We start from the raw sequence: 17628 nt of genomic DNA on the forward strand, positions 1-17628 counted from the left end.
TTTCCTAGCTCCAAACTTCTCCTTCCATTTTTGTATTTCTGAGTCTACATAAGCTTTTTCTAGATCATCAGATTCTATAGTTAATAAGTTCATGGTATACAATGGAGTATTTTTAGCAGCAAATTTTGCAGTTATATCAGCTCTATGATTTCCTTTAGAGATTGAATCCCTGCCATAAGTATAACTTCTACAATGGATTACTGCTAGTTGTTTAGGCTTCTGGATAGCATCCAACAACTCAGTTATTATTTCTGCATGAGCAATGCAGTAATAAAACTTCATTGTTTCCATATCTTTCCTCTAGCATGACAAATGGAAAAAGGATAACAGGAATCTATATAAACATTTGCACTTTTACCATCAGCCAGAAGGCATGCTTGCTTTAAAGCAACCAACTCTGCACCTTGAGCACCAAGGTTACTAGGTAATGATCCATATTCCAGTGTCTCAAATTCTGTGACAGCTGCTGCACCTGTACATCGAATTCCATTACACAAATATGAAGAACTATCTGTGAATAAAACCAAGTCTGGATTTTTGATTGGAATGTCTTTTAAATCCATCCTAGGTATATACACTATATCTACTACTTCTACACATTCATGTAATGGTTCACCATTCTTTGGCAAATGAAGAAGAAGTGTAGCTGGATTTAATACACTACACCTCTTCAACATGATGTTTTCACTACCTAGAAGTGTAATTTCATACTTAGATATTTGTTGGTCTGAACATGCTTGAGTACAAAATTTCCTCATTATTGTTTCTACTTGATGTGAGCAATATATAGTCAATGGACATCCCAAAACTAAATATGATAACTTCTGGACTAACACAGCAGCAGCTGCTACACTCCTTAGATAAGGAACTGTACCAGCAGTAATTGGATCTAGTTGACAACTATGTTATCTAATTGGACAGTAACTTTGTCCTAAAGTCTGTGTCAGTACACCAGAAGCAATTCCTTTGGTCTCATTAACAAACAGTTGCAAAGGTTTAGTATAGTCTGGGATTCCAAGGGATGGTGCAGGTAAAATCACTTCCTTAAGCTTACTTAAGGCTAGCAGATGTTCAGGTTTGAGTTTCAGAGATTTATTCCTGGTTAGATCTGTTAAACATTTAGTAATTTCACTATACCCAGGTATCCATTGTCTACAGAAACCAATTGTTCCAAGAACAACTCTGAATTGCTTCTTGGTCTTAGGTGCACTCAGTTTCTGGATATCAGCTATTATTTTCTGAGTGATACTTCTAGAACCCTCTGACAACACAAATCCAAGATATTCAACATGAGACAAAACCCACTATAAATTTGCCTTAGAGATTTTATGCCCATGTTTGTATAATTCAATCAAAAGAATCTTTCTATCCCTTAAACACACTTTAGCAGATGGAGATGCTAAGAGGATATCATCAACAAAATGTACTATTTTACTCTCTTTGAATGTTATTGTTTTAAGGTCTCCATTCAAAATTTGTGAGAATTGGCTTGTGCTATTGCAGAATCCCTGTGGAAGATGAGTCCATGTCCACTATGTTTTCTTCCATGTAAAAGCAAAGATCTTTTGAGAATTCTTGTGGATTGGTATTGAGAAAAATGCTGAGTATAAATCTACCACAGTGAAATATCTTGCTTGGCTTGGGATGGAAGAGATTATAGCAGCTGGGCATGGTACTATAGGATGTGTCTTTATTACATGACTGTTTACAGCTCTCAAATCCTGGATGAATATATAGACGATTTTGCCATTTTGATCTAGCTTTGGATTTTTTATTGGAAATATAGGTGTATTATACTCTGAGAAGCATGGTATTTTGATCCCTTGTTGAATTAGGGATTCAATGATAGGTCTGATACCATCTATTGCTTCTTTACTCAAGGGATATTGAGGTACACAAGGAAATGGTCTGTCCTTGGTTCTCACTCTTACTGGAGTAGCTGATTTCAATAGACCTATATCTGTGGAAGACTTTGACCATAAATATTCAGGGATATCCTCAGGAATAGGATAGGTTAAATCCAACTCATTCTCTATACTGACTGAATCTAAGAACAACAATAGAAAAGCTTTCAGAGATTTTTCTGGGGGTTGTAATGATATATCCCTAGTGTCAGTACATTGAATTGTTGCTCACAATTTGCACAGCAAATCCCTGCCAAGAAGATTCATGGGACAGTCTGGCATACAAAGAAATACATGCTCCAAAGACGAAGAACATAAAGTTATTATTTTAGGTTGTAATTTTGCTACTCTCTCTGGTTTTCCAGTAGCTCCAATCACTTCCATAGTACCAACAGATTTACAATCTTTAGGAAGATTGCAAAACTGATTTACTGGCTCCAGTATCTACCAAATGATCATATATCTGATCCCCTATAGTTACAGAAACATAAGGTTCAGTACTGTTTGGAGGTTGGAAGGTTTCAAGAACTGGTGCAAGCACAGTAACATCAGTACAAAGCTCAGTCATTTCCTGTCCATCCAAGCTTACATTGAATTACATGACTTTCCCAGGATTTTGCATCATCAGCTTTTATATTACTCTCATTGGTCCTTATATTCTCTACCTTGGTATTGTTCTCATTTACAATTTCATTATTATTATTCAGTTTATATTCTTTAGTAATTTACATTATTTTACCTTCATTAGGATTTTCTATAAATTTATATTATAATGTTCTTTCTCTGTACAATTATTTACACTAATTATATTATCTTTTGGATTAATTAATCCATTTGTATCATCATGTACCTTATTTTCATTACACTTATTTTCATTTATCCTCAACTTATTTTCATTTATACCATACTCATTTCCTGATACATATGGACTTAGGGTAAACCTTCATAATCTACAAGCTCCCTTACTCTGGTCACTTTTTACTACCTGGTTGTATTTCAGTCTATTTCCTGAATTCACCTAAGATTGCATTGTTGCAAGATCTGATGCTTGTTGGCCCTAGCAGCAGGCATTTTGGCATTGATTAAAACCTCTATTCTGATTGTTATTATTGTTATACCCTCTATTATTGTTCTAGTTGTTATTATTGTCTTGTCTATTGTATTCTCCATTTCTATTTAATTGTCTTCTGAGTTGGTTTCTGAACCTGCAATCCCTGTACAGATGTCCAATTCTGTAACAAAGGAAACATCTCCTAGGATCTGATCTTCTTTCATTAGGCCTATAGTTATCGTTGTTATTTCTAGGCTGCACAAATCTCAAAGCAGCTACTGCTTTTACCTCCTTAATCTCACTTTCCTTTGCTTTTAATTCAACTTCTCTCAATTTTCTTTTCAAATCCTCTACTACATTATCTATTTCATCATATTTGTCCTCATTATCAATATGCAAATACATTGCTTTTCTTCTCAATTCCTCTAGTCCCATCTCCTCCCAATCAGGGCAATTATTTCTGAAAAACAAGTTGATTTTAGGAATCACATTTTCACAAAAATTCTCTTAATATGATTAACAGTTCCTTCCTCTAAAACATCTAGGCCTAAAAAGATTTCAGTTGCATTCATGATTCATTCCAAAAAGTTTGTAGGTGTTTCATTAATTTTTTGTTTGATATTTTCAAATTTAGACCAGGCATTTGATTTTTTTGTGTACCTCTTCATGACACCCATGATTGACTTTCTGGCCTCTTTTATCTGTTCATAATCATCTGTATTATTCATATCAAAATTTTGAAAAATTTCTGGACATAATGGATCATTTCTCATCTCGTCAATAAACTTATTTCTCTCACGTTTCATCAACAATTCTTTCACCAATAAATTAAAATCACTATGATCTGGGTTAAAAATGTCTATTGCTCTTTGAAATTCACTTAATGGAAACAATAATGCCTGATTTTTATTGCATTCTGCCTCTTCCTGTTGTAATCTAGATAAATTCTTACTTTTGCCATCATTATCCTTTACATCATTCCCCAACTCATTTGTTAGAATCATTCCTTCTTTCATGCATGTCTCCATAGCCTCTATCTTTTCCTTCATAATCATAATCATTAGCTTCATCTCAGCAGCCTTAGTAAAGCACAATACAACAGCTTTTACTGTATATCCAACACCAAAAAACACGAATTTACATTTATATAATATGAATAAGCATAAACAAATCAAACATACATGTGCTATGACTGATCATATAGTTATTTCCATAAATGCCTCCATCCACTCATATTCAAGAAGCATATAACACCATTGGGGAAACAGGGTAAAAAATTGTATATACTGTGTATTGGTTCCAAGGCAGAAGAGTGGTAAGGGCTAGGCAATAGGAGTTAAATGACTTGCCCAGGGTCACACAACTGGGAAGTGTCTGAGGCCAAATTTGAACCTAGGACCTCCTGTCTCTAGGCCTGGCTCTCAGTCCACTGAGCTACCCAGCTGCCCCTACCTTTGAGCCTTTTAAAGTTTAAATACCCCTCAGACCTCAGCCAGAGTCACAGAATTCCATGGCTACCCTCCTGGAAGGTACCAACAGCTGGGAGTGAGAATGGAATCTTCCAGACAGCCTGTTTACTCCTTTACTCTCTAACAGATTTTCCCAGGTTTACCTAGCTGGCTCAGCCAAAACTGTAATTTGGAAAGGTTTTAGGGAAGAGTAACAGAAGGGATAACACTAACAAAATATATTAAAAAGGGTTTATTTAATTAAACAAGGATAAGGGAATTGAAAGGGGATTAGGGAAGTACCTATTACTATTAACCCAGGTATTAAATCTAAATAAACCTTAACTCAACTAACTAAACTACAAGGAGTTAGTAATGAATGTCCACAGGTCCAGATTCTCACAAACTCCAGAGCTCTTGATTGGGTCAAACAGCAGGATCAAGATGTAGGGTCCTCACAAGGTCCAAAAAGGGAGAAGATTCTCACCATTCACAATTGTCCACCAATGTGAAGGGGAACACTCACTCAATCTTATTTGATACTCCGAAGTCCTTGGCAGCTCCTCAATTGATTTCTTCAGGGAGACCACTAGGCACACCTTCCAGTCTGCCACCCAGCTTGAGAGAGACTTTCCAACTGACTTAGAATCCTGACCTAGCCAAGCTCTGTGGAATCTTGATTTTGCACCATTCCAGGCTGCCAGCCTGCATTGCTATGCCCTTCTAGAAATCCTTTCCTACGGTACCCAGCAGAGACATAAAATACTCTCTGCTAAGTTGAATAATTAGACACCCTTCCAGGCTTGGCAGAGATAGGGGACTGGAGCCATTATTACTTTTACCTGGGACTTGTAAGGCTTTGTTGTAGTAGGCACTGGACCACACACAATCCCCTAAGCCAAGGAGAAAGCAGATGATTTTTTTCAACTGCTTAATTCTCAATCCTGCTCCATGGCAATTGGAACACAAACCTTTGAAACATAGTATGACAGGATCCATAATAGTTCTTGACTTCTGGTTGGCAAACTGATTCTACTGGCCCTCTTTTTCCATCTTAGGGCAACTTAAATTGATATTTATTTAGGATATGAGATTTTGGCTCCATTTAAAACCATAACCACAGCAGGGCTCATCAAAACTCTTTTAGCATCAATCCTTCTTCCTTATGGAAAAAAGTACTTTTACAAGGTCCATTTTGTGGGAAAGTAGAGGCAAAGATTCAGAACAATGGAGGGGTGGAGGTGAGCATGGACCAATAGTCTCTGTAGAGCTCTCAGTAACTGAATATCCTAGCACTTGATTACTATCTAATTGGCTTAGGTTATGGACACCCCAGAATCCAGAGTATCACAGAAACTTAAGGATCAGGTTTGTGGGCCCCCATGTATCATGGCTCTTAACAGGACACCCATGTTATTGTGAAGCAGGTTCAAGATTGTACTCTCACTGCCATTATATTCACTGAATTTTCTATTTCCTATACTACCCCCAGTCAGCAGATATTATTGAATACTGGAAGGGATTTTTGACAGAGCAGGGCTGTCAATATAACCCTGATTTGGGCGGGGGTGGTGGTGGTGGCTATCATACTTCCTGCTGTGTCTGCGATGAGCTTATCTTAGGAAGAAGGAGGAGGGCTCTTTGTTCCAGTGGTTGTAGGATATGGCCTCTAAAAAAAAGCATAGCTCATAAAGATGGACCACTTTTAGATATTAGGAGCAGTTAGGTAGTACAGTGGATAGAACTGTGGGTCTGGAGTCAGGAAGCCTCATCTTCCAGAATTCAAATCTGACCTCACATATTTCCTAGATGTGTGACCCTGGGCAAGTCACTTAACCTTGTTTGCCTCAGTTTCTTTGTCTGTAAAACGAGCTGGAGAAAGAAATGGCAAATCACTCTGGTATCTTTGCCAAGAAAACCTCAAATGAGGACACAAAGAGGTGGACATGACTGAAAAACAGCTGAACAGCAACTTTTAGATACTGATTAGGCAGAGGATCTGTCCTTTCTAGCAATTCCATATGATGACCCCTATGCAGAATTACATGGCCCTTGAGGTTTTGCAACCCTACCCCCCTCCCCAGCAGAAGGTCCTATTCATTCAAAGGAATCATTTAAATTCCCTCTAACTGGCAGGGTTCTTCCTCTCCACCCTCTGGGGCTGGTTCAAACAACTTTTTCCTAGAAAAGGCTTGGAAAGAAGAAGTAGAATTGTTGGAAGTTGCTTTCTCATGTCATGGAGGAGAAGAATTCATAGTGTGTGTTCACACCTGGGACAAAGGTGAGTTGGGGGCAATTGAGCTCCCGGATGAGAGTGAGGGGGCATCTTCACCCAACCACTAAGAGGCCAACCTTAAAAAGGTCAAGGATTTGATATCATTCCTGATGGAGCTCCTCTAGAGGGGCAGATTTTGTCTGCTGGGTCAAGGAACACCAAACTAGTCAGTCAACAAACATTTAATAAGCACCTGATATGTGCCAAGCAATTGTGTTAATGGGCAACACTACATGCAAACAACTATATATTGCAAATAATTTCAGGGGGAAAATGCTAAGATTAAAGACTTGGAAAGTCCTTAATTCCTACCTTCTTTTAGAAGGTGAAACTTGAGCTTAAACTTGAAGGAAGTCCCAAAAACCATGAATCAGAGATGAAGAAGAAGAAACAGTGTTTCAGACATAAAGGAACAAATGAAAATGGCAGGAGTTGGGAGGGGGAAGGTCTTGTTTGAAGAACAGAAAGAAGCTAGTTTTCTTTGGATCTCTCCTAAGGAGACTAAGATGGAAGAAGACTGGATAGGTAGGAAGGGGCTGGGTTATTTAGAGCTTTAAATGCCAAACAGAAGGGTTTACATGTGATCCGGGAGGTCATAGGGATAATAAATGGATGAAAGTAAAGGGTGAATCTCAGTATCAACTTAGCTGTAGGGAGAGGCCTATGACCCATTAGCTACTTTGCTACAGACCCAGGATGGGGCTTGGGAGATGCTGTGGCCCTGATATTCCTCCTGTAGCTTTTGTTGAATTTGCTGTTTGATTTCAGGAAGCCTATTGCCTGTGTAAAAATAGACTTGAATCCAGGACTTCAATCCCCAGAAGTCCTTGCTCCACTTCCCCAGAATGCTTTGTAATCTCACTGAATTCTCACCTGGGCCAAGAGCAAAATCATTATTTAAAGGGTCTCCGCCCACGGCGGGGTCTCTTCTCTTCTTGGCTTCACTGGCAAACAGATGCGTCTCATGATGTGAGTGAAATTTGGGTGGGCCTCATGGCCCACCTAGCACGTGCTTCTCTTGCTTATATTTTCTTTAAACCTTGACCTTTAATAAACCTCATAAAAATAATACTCCTTGCAGAGAGAAACTAATTTCTACCTGCTTCAGCTTCCCCAAAATTTTAATCAAAACACCTGTACTTGGCTCTCTTCCTACCTGTCTGATGGCTCCTCCTTAAACTCCTTTGTTGTTCCTCATGCCCCCTAACAATACCCTGAAGTTCACAAGGCTCTGAACTGAGTCCTATTCTCTTCTCTCTCTCTAATCTCTCTTAATGATGACATCAGCTCCCATGGATTTAATTATCACCTCCGAAGAGGCCTCGTAGATCTATATGTCTAAACTTAGTTTTTTCCTGATCTCCACTTCCATTAGGCCAGCTGCCTAATAGGCAGTTCAAATTGTTCCCATAAATATTTCAAACTCAGATTTGCCAAAACAAAACTCATCTCTCTCTTCCCCCAGATCTATTCCTCTTCTGAACTTCACTTTGTTTGTTGAAGGCACCCTAATAACCTTCCATGTTTACAACCTCACCCTACATAGCTCATTTCACATATCCAATTAGTTGTGTCATAATAATAATAATGAAGTTGAGGGGTTAAGTCTTTCAGTATAGTAAGAGAAAAAGAGTGGAGACACCCCTTCTCAAAATGGGGTTCAGGGGAGAGACAGCAGATGTAATGGGTTGGCTCAGAGAGAGGAGAGGGGGTTTGAAGATGCCAGCCACTGGGCTAAGATCTTTATAATTATTATTGACTCTTATCCCCACAATAATCCTGGGAGGTAGGAATATCTCCAATTTACAAATTAGGAAACTGAGGCAAACAGAGGTTAAGTGACTTGCTCAAGGTCACACAGCTAGTAAGTAGCTGAATCAGGATTTGAACTCAAGGCTTTTTGACTACATGCTAGGCACTATATGCATCCATTGCATCAATATTGTTATTTATACTTGGCACAGCATTTCTAGCATTTGTCTCCTTCTGTTCACTCATATAGGCTGTAATGACTGTAATTTTCAAGAGGCAATATTTCATAATTATATTAATTGACCACTTAAGACATCCTAACTGGCCACAATCCAAACATGTGCCCAAGAGAGCCAAAGAGGCCAAATTACTCTTATGCAATTCTTTATCAACCCCTTGTGATCTCACCACTCAGTGTTTCTCTTTGACATTCTAGGACATCTTTAATTGGTAAATAGCCACTGAGGAGGTTGACTTTGAGACCTCAACTCCTCTCTTATTACTTCATCACAGAAAGAGGCAGTCACCTTCCATAGAAGAAGGATGCTAACATACCCTTTCCTCCCTGCTACAAGGCTGGGCCAGTTCAACATGGCTGCAGACCCTTAATCTTTCACATGGGTCAGGGGGTTCACCATGGCTGGCCAGTCTTTCCTGCCCTTAATCCTTTTATCCTTTTAACAGTAAAAACAAAAACAACAACAACAAAAAAAAAAAAACCAAAAGGAAGGATCCAACTCAGTTTCATAGTTTTGGGGAGAAACTGTTTCATCCTGACTTTAGAATCAGACTATTCTTGGGAGGGGGGAGACTAACTGGAAAATTATTTCACAAAAAAGTTTCCTATTAAATATTAGATTTCCACAAGGCAAATTCCTACTTTAGGCCTTTATCACCTTTTGCTGAGACTATGTAATAGCTTCTTGTTCTCTCTTTAAAAAAAAAAAACACCTTTGCTCCCATTTTAGAATCAATAAAGGGCTAGACAACGAGGGTTAAGTGAGTTGTTGGGGGTCACATAGCTAGGAAGTCTTTGAGGCAAGATTTAGATCCAAGACCTCCATCTGTAGACCTGACTCCTAACCCACTGAACCTCCTAACTGCTCTCCAAAATAGCCTCTTAATCGGCCTCTTTGCCTATTTTCCCTGTCCAATCCATCTTCTGTTGAGCTGTAATAGTGTTATTCCTAAAGTAATAGTCTAAACATACCATTCCCCTTCTTAAGAAGCTTCAGTGTCTCCCTGTCCCCTCTGGTATCAAGTATAAACACCTCTGAAGAGCTTATCACATGTTAAGTTCTTAATAAATGCTTTTTCATTAATTCTACATGATATTTAAAACCCTCCACAATCTGCCCCCAACTTATCTTTCTATCATCATAATACATCCTTCTTCTCCACGTACCCTAGCCCTACTAGCTTTCTGGCTGTTGCTCTTCACCCAGGCCTTTTAAAATCCCTTATTTCCTTCAAAATTCATCTTGGGCGCCATCTTTGATGTGAAGGGTTTCTTGATCTCCTCAGCTGCTAGTGGTGTTGAGGAAAGCCTCTAATAGCTAAGGAGATCTGGGAAGTCCTCACATAAAAGGCAATATTTGAGCTGATCTGTGAAGGAAATGAGGGTTCCTGCAGAGAAATGGAAGATGAGGAAGAGGCCATTCCAGGCAAAGGTACCAAGAAAAGAGATGAAACATTATGTGCCCAGACTCTTCTTCCCCAAGGCCAAATCCTGGGGCTGTGGGTTCTAGCAAAGGTAAATGAAGCCAAATGAAACAATTTTCTATGAAGACTAGGAAGGCATTGAAATTTTGGCCGAGACTCAAGATTAACAATGACAAGGAATTGTGGTTAGCACCCAATTTCAAAAATCTGCTGTAACTACCCACCCTCTCATTCTAGCACCAAATGAAAGGCATTGAGTCAACCCTGGCCATACTTAATGAAAACAGTCTTTGTGAATTAGCTTTGAAGTTTCCCCTAAGGCTTCCTGTTTCCAGCTCCCAGCAATCTCTGCAAAGTTGAAGGAAAACTGGAACTATTAACAGATGAAGTTTATATTTTCTACAACTGAGAGAAAATCACAGCATGAAAAACAAAAACATTTTTAAGGGGAAGGAGAAGAAAGAGGGGAAGGTAAGGTTGCAAGATGTAGCCCCTAATAAGGAAGTCCAAGATTTTAAACCTAGTTATTGCTGCAGGTCATTAATAATTCAATAACACTGATGATTCACAAGAAAGGCCACTTTCAATTAACCTTAAGAATCAGCTCTAGTCTGAGGAAATGTTTTTTCATGTCACTGGGTGGAAGAACTCTGGCTGAGAAGCCTTTAAAAAGACAGTCTCCATCAGCTTTGACCTAAACCATGCTGCTTTGGGGATGGAAAATGAGGCAACAGGGTGCAGTGGGATGAGGGCTGGACTTGAAAGTGTATAGGAACCTGAGTTTGAATCCTTTCTAAGGATTCAACCTTTCTACTCCTCGGTTTCTATCAGTTATCTACAAAAGGCTCAGTTTCCTCAGTCTCTAAAATAGAGCTAGTAACTATACCTGTCTCACAGGATTGTTGGAAGACTCAGATGAGAAGACATATATATATATATATATATATATATATATATATATATATATATATAGTCCTTTATAAGCCTTAAAGTATATGTATATACACTTTAATCAACTATTATTAAATTATTAAATTAATGCCTGACCAAAAAAATAAAAAAAGGAACGGGTTTGGGAAAAGTCATCAAAGTTATTGACTCAAATGTTGGAGATTTTGTTGAATTTGTGCCAGTCTATACGCCCCTGCTGGAAATTTAGGTAACCCCACTATCCAGGATGAGCTGTGTAGGAGCCCACAGTAGGGGGCAGTATCAAAGGACCCTGGATCCAATCACTGAGACTAGCACATAGAGGTAGAGTCTAGGTGTGGAAAAGATTTGCCCATGACAAAATTGTGAAAGAGATGGGAGATATTTTTGTCAGTTTCTCAATTTCTGTTCTTGAATTTCCCCTTCCCCAATGCCCGATACTTATTTCCCCTGGCTTTCACATACCAATATTTTCTTTTTATCTTCTTGGTTGCCTGCTTCCAGGTATTCCCCATTCTAATGTTCTCACTTTCTTTCCTTTAACTCTCCTCTTTTTTTCTCATCTACCACCCTGGCAAGTCCCATTATTTCATAGGATACCAGAGTTGAAAGGGATATCATTCCAATAGGAATCCCCTCCTTAGACAGAATGTCTCTCATGAGGAGGAACCCACTGTTTCCCAGGGCAGCCATGGTAAAATTGGGAGGGTGTAGGGGGCAGCTGGGTAGCTCAGTGGATTGAGAGCCAGGCCTACAGACAGGAGGTTGTAGGTTCAAATCTGGCCTCAGCCACTTCCCAGCTGGGTGACCCTGGGCAAGTCACCCACTCTTCTGCCTTGGAGCCAATACACAGTATTGACTCCAAGACAGAAGGTAAGGGTTTAAAAAAAAATTGGGAGGGTGTAAAATTGATGATGCAAGGGCCAAGTTTCACCCTTTCATTCTGCTTCCCCCTCTGATCAACCTCTCTAGCAACTCCCAAGAGCTCTTGTAAATAAGAGATTTCATCATTCCCTGAAGGATCAAATCAAAGGATTGGTGGTCACATGGATGAGTGAGCTTAAGCCAGGACAAACATCAGCCTTAAGTAGGATGCAGACAACTCTGAAGAAGGAAATAGGCTCTTGTGTAAATGGTCTAGTCAAGTTTTCCAGAGGGTTCAAATCCTTTCTGAAGGCCACTTGGGAAGTCACAGGAGCCTGGGACAATGAGGACTCAACACACCTCCCTTAAATGAAGTAGCTACAGAATGAAGAGATCACATGAATTTTCTCATCAGTCTGATCTAGCAGCTTGAGAGGGATTCAAGTCTTGCCCCTGATTCATACTAGTTGTATGATATGGACAAGCTACTTCACTTCTCACTGACCCAGATCTTCCCTATTCTCTTCAGTAACCTCCCCCCCCCCAATCTTTCCTCTGAGATAACCTTCCATTTACCCTGTATATATATATGGTGAGACTTAAGAAATTCTGGCTGACCAACTGGTTGACTCCAGGCAATTATCCAAGACTAGAGACTAGAGAGAAGTTGCTGATGTGCACTACTAGAGGAAATTCCAACATCTTACATATATTAAATTATAGGTCCAGTCCAAGAGAGCATGAGCTCTCCTTTGACTAATAATTTTTTTATTACAAAAGAGAATTTTGGAGTTGGGAAGACCTACATTCAAATCTGGCCTTAGAGACTTCTTAGTTGTGTGACTTTGGTCAAGTTGATTGCCTAATCCATGTTGCTCTTTTGTCTTAGAATTGATACTTAGAATTGAGAGCCAGGCCTAGAAACAGGAGGTCCTTGGTTCAAATCTGGTCCCAGACACTTCCTACTCTGGACAAGTCACTTAACCCTCATTGCCTTGCCCTTGCCTCTCTTCTGCCTTAGAACCAGTATTCAAGTATTGATTCTTAGATGGAAGTTAAAGGCTTATTGTTTTTTTCTTTAAAAGAATTGATACTAAGATAGAAGGTAAGGATTTTAGAGAGAGAGAGAAAAAGAAAGAATTTAACTTGGTAAAATAATTCAGAGACAATGATTTTTTCCCCACCAAGATTTCTCCTATATCGGTGTTAAAATCCTATGAAATCCTGTGATGGGTACAAACATAAAGAAACTCTGATTTAATTTTCCTTTGATGATCCAATTATAATATATGGGGAACAGTGAGGAAGGCCAGTTGGGCAAGACAGAAGAGTACATGAGAGAGGTGGGGATGGGGTGGGGAAGTGCATTCAGCATGGAAAAGTTGGAGCTAGACTAGAAAGGGCTTTAAATGCCAGAGGAGCTAGTATTTCATCCCAGAGGCAACAGAACCAATGAAGCTTCTTGAACAGAGCATAGTAAAACCTCAGTTTAGACCTTTACTTAAGCCATTGAAGAGGGTCACAGAGGGACTTCTGCAAAGGGAAAATGCCAAACAAATTCTTGAGGCTCTGAGGTTTCCCTTCTTTTCCCTTTCCTCCCTTCTCTGCTCAAGGGAAAGAAATCAAGCCTTAGCTTGAGCTGGGGGAGATGTGGCTCTGACTGATGTCAAGATAGCATCATTGGGTGCTTCCAATTTAAAAATGAATAGACAAAAGTGGGGGCACCCAAGGCCACTCCTGTAGTTTTGAGTAAGATCACATCGAAAACACTCGATGCCCCAAAGACAACAGGGAACTTCATGGTAGCCTAGTAAGTGGGCTTGCCTACATTCACCCTAAAGACTCTCTTTTGTTCTTCCCCCTTCTTTCCTGACTTCCCTCTGGAGGTGTAGCATCAATATCAGAAAAGTTGCTTCTTTGGCCAGTTCCTTGATGTACCGATCTTATGGATCATAAGACTTGGAACTGTAAGGTACATTAGGGAACACCTAGCTCAATGCCCTCATTTTATAACTGAAGAGATTGTGGCCCAGAGGGTTGAAGAGGCTTTTCCCAGACACACATATATAAATATAAGAACCAGGATTTGAACAAAAGTCTTCTCACTCCAAACTCAAGGCTTTCCCGGCTGTTCCTTGCTGCTTTAAGTCATAGCTCATCATTCCAGAATCTCAGAATTTTTTAGTTGGAAGTGCCTTTGGAGGGCATCTAAACATTTGCATTTAAGTAAAAACATTCACTACCCAATATAGCCAATGAATGGTAGCCTAGTTTTTGCTTAAGACCTCCAGTTAAGGGAATTTGTTACCTTCCAAGGTAGCCCATGCCACTTTTGGACAGCTCTGTTTGTTGATCATTTTTCCTTACCATGGCCTCTTTGCCACTTCCAATACTGCTGAGGCTAGATGATGTTAAGCAGTTTCTTCAGAGTACTGAGGAAAACATTCTACTCCAACTGAGTGATTCTTGAGCTATTAACCATAATTCATTCAAAGAAGAAATAGATGCCAGGCCACTGGCCACAGCTTGGGTGGATGTACCTGGGACATTTGAGAGATACTCTTCTTAGAGACTCATAATAAACTTAGATTGCTGACCTCCATCCTAGATGATGTCATCAAGAGATACAATACTATTAGATTCTGGGTTATTGCCTAATCCTTCCCTCTTTTCCCTGAATGAGCCTGGTTAACCTCCACAGGGCTCTGGGTTGTGCCCAAATGTCCTTTGGAGGGGATAGATAACGTCACTCTCAGTTTCCTCTGCCACTTGGAGAAGTAACTCCAATGCTCTCTCCAACTGATTGAAGTGTTATAAGAAAGAATGAGCTCATGCTTGGACTAAAATCTTTTCTGAAATAACCTCTATATTAAAACCCAGTGCCATCAGCTACTAGGATCATCACTCATACACTGGAGACAACAGTAATGTCTCACAGGGAAGATGGCCAAGGTGATACCGATGTGGTAAGACAATTAAATTGCCATATGCAGATTTAAAATTGAAGAATTGTATTACAGGGAGCAGAAAAAAGTGAGGAATGCTCTTCCCTTCTAGTTTCATCTCATATATTTGTATGAGAACTTGTATATCATGGTGACAGGTCTATCTGAGAGTGCCAAGTGATAAAAAGACAGAACAACCTTATTACATACACTGTTCTAGAGTGACAGTTTTCCCCATCTCCCCTCTCTCAGGGATTGCTATGAATTAGGATCATTAGAGTTAGAGTGTAAAGGGACCTTGGAGATTGTCCACTCTACTCTCTTTATTTTTACAGATGAAGAAACTGAGGCTTAAAAGGGGGACTGAGAAAAATATTTAAATACAGGACCAGGGACTTGAACCCAGGTTTTATGGATTCTAAATCCAGAATGTCAGAAGGAATCTAGTTTCCTTTCCTTCAGCCCTCTGGTAGTTTACAATGTTTAAAGTCAGTATGACTTTATAATGGTTATAATGGAGGTTATAATGAAGACTAGGCACAAAATACTGGGACCCCTGTCTTGTTTCACCATCATGGTTTTCCATAAAGATCATCTGGAATAGGGAACCAGAGAACAGCTGCTGAACAAACACTGATAATTAAACAAAAATATCTCCCTATTACTTCTAGGAACAAATACAAACTCCTCTGTTTACCATTTAAACTCCACTCTTATCTTTTCAGACTGATGATACAACACTCTTGCTTCTCTAAATCTACATTCTGACCAATTTGGCCAACTTTGGTAGCCCTTGTATGTGACATCCCATTTCCTATCTCTGTGCCAGAAATGCTCTCTCATGTCCATCTTCTGAAACTCCTAGTTCTCTTCCAAGTTCATCTCAGAAGTTCTCTCGGGACATCAATCTTTCCTGGTTCCTCCACTTCTTAGGAGACTCTTGCCATTATTTTGTATTTATTTTGCATATACTTGTGTTTACTTGCCAGTGTGCATGTTGCATTCTGGCTCTAGAATGCAAGCTCCTTAGAGGTAGAACCTGATTCATTTTTGTCTTTATAGTTCCAGTGTCTGTTACATGATACTTCAGAAATGCTCACTGAATCGAATTGGTTTGGCAAGGATTTCTTCATTGTCCTTAATCTCTTTTGCCATTCCTCCCACCAAAAAATGGAGTTTCCACTTGTTCTTCTGGGCTCCTCAAGTCACTAGGCTGTGTTCTACAATTTTGTAATAATGCTCCCATATGACCACAAAGGGATTTTGTAGTTTTATTCAAAAGTGAATTCTCCTGAGTAATAACATCAAGGTAGATTTTCATCTTTTATTTGTAAGTTTCTCAGCAGAGTTCTAGTTCTTTAATATTGCCTTTTGCCAACTACCCAAGGAACATCCTCAACTTTATCACTTCCAGACACAAATTAGAATTCACTGGTTTCCATGGTAGTAGTTATTCAAACTGGCGATTACTTATGAGGTTTCAATCTAGTCCAACACTTGACAATAGTGAGTGGGATGTAGGTAAGTGATCAGTCAACAAGGATTTCCTCTTCTTGGGGATACTAAAATAATATAAAGACCTTGTCTTCAAGAAACCTACAGCCTCAATGAAGAGAAAAGGCATTATGCCAGGTGAAAAGGTAACTAATAAAACCAGGCAGTTTATGCTAAGTACCAAATGAGTGATATTGATTTCAGGAACTTTTTATTCAAAGGAGGGAAATATCCCGTGATCTGACTACAAGATGTGATGGTCTGAGAAAACTGTCATAGGGGAGGTAGAATTTAAACTGGAACTTGGAGGATTTGGAGAATGGAGAGGAGGCAGGAGCTCTTTCTAGGCAGGAAGAATGCCATGAGCCAAGGGGAGAAGTAGAAAAGGGAAAGCATGTTTGGGGAATGGTGAAAAAAAATCAATTTGACTAGAGAGTTCATGTGGGAGATCTAGCTAGAAAAGTTGGATGGATACAGCTTGCAGAGGACCTTTAGTGTGATATTCCCAAATTTAGATTTTATCCAATGGGCAATGGAAAGCCATTGAAAGTTTTCAAAAAGGAGAGGGTCACAATGAAAATGTTGTTTTAATCTTTGTCTGGAAGGTATGGAACAGGGCTTCTTAACTTTTTTCTTGTATATGGGACTGCTTGATGATCTGGACCTCTTCTGGAATAATTTTTTTAAAAAATCATCATTGAAGGAAATGCTAAGTTTAAATTAGTTAGTGAAAATAAATGTCTTTTTTAAAATAATAATTAATTTAATTAATTTAATTTAATTTAATAATAAAATATGTCATTTTTCCCCATCCAGATCCACAGACCTGTTGCAATCTACCACCCTAAAGAATCCATGGACCCTCAGTTAAGAATCTCTGAGGTAGTAAACTCCATATATGATGATGCTTTCTCTGCCTCTAATCAACATCTTTTATTCTACTCCAGGAGTCCCTTGACCTGAATTCTATGATCATATTTTAAAAAATGTTGATAACTATATTTCAATAAAATTGGTTTGCTTTTAAAAAAAGAAAGACTCTCTGATGGAGGGAGCAGCTAAGTGGCTCAGTGGATTGAGAGCCAGGCCTATAGATGGAAGGTCCTGGGTTCAAATCTACCCTCACACAATTCCTAGCTGTGTGAGCCTGGGCAAGTCACTTAGCTCCAATTGTCTAACCTTTACTGCTTTTCTTCCGTGGAGCCAATAGTTAGTATTGATTCTAAGACAGAAAGTAAGGGCTTAAAGAAAAGGAAAATACCTCTGATATAGAAATTGAACAAGTCATAAATGAACTCCCTAA

This window comes from Monodelphis domestica, chromosome 1 (genome assembly GCF_027887165.1).
Source record: "Monodelphis domestica isolate mMonDom1 chromosome 1, mMonDom1.pri, whole genome shotgun sequence".
NCBI classification, from domain to species: domain Eukaryota; kingdom Metazoa; phylum Chordata; class Mammalia; order Didelphimorphia; family Didelphidae; genus Monodelphis; species Monodelphis domestica.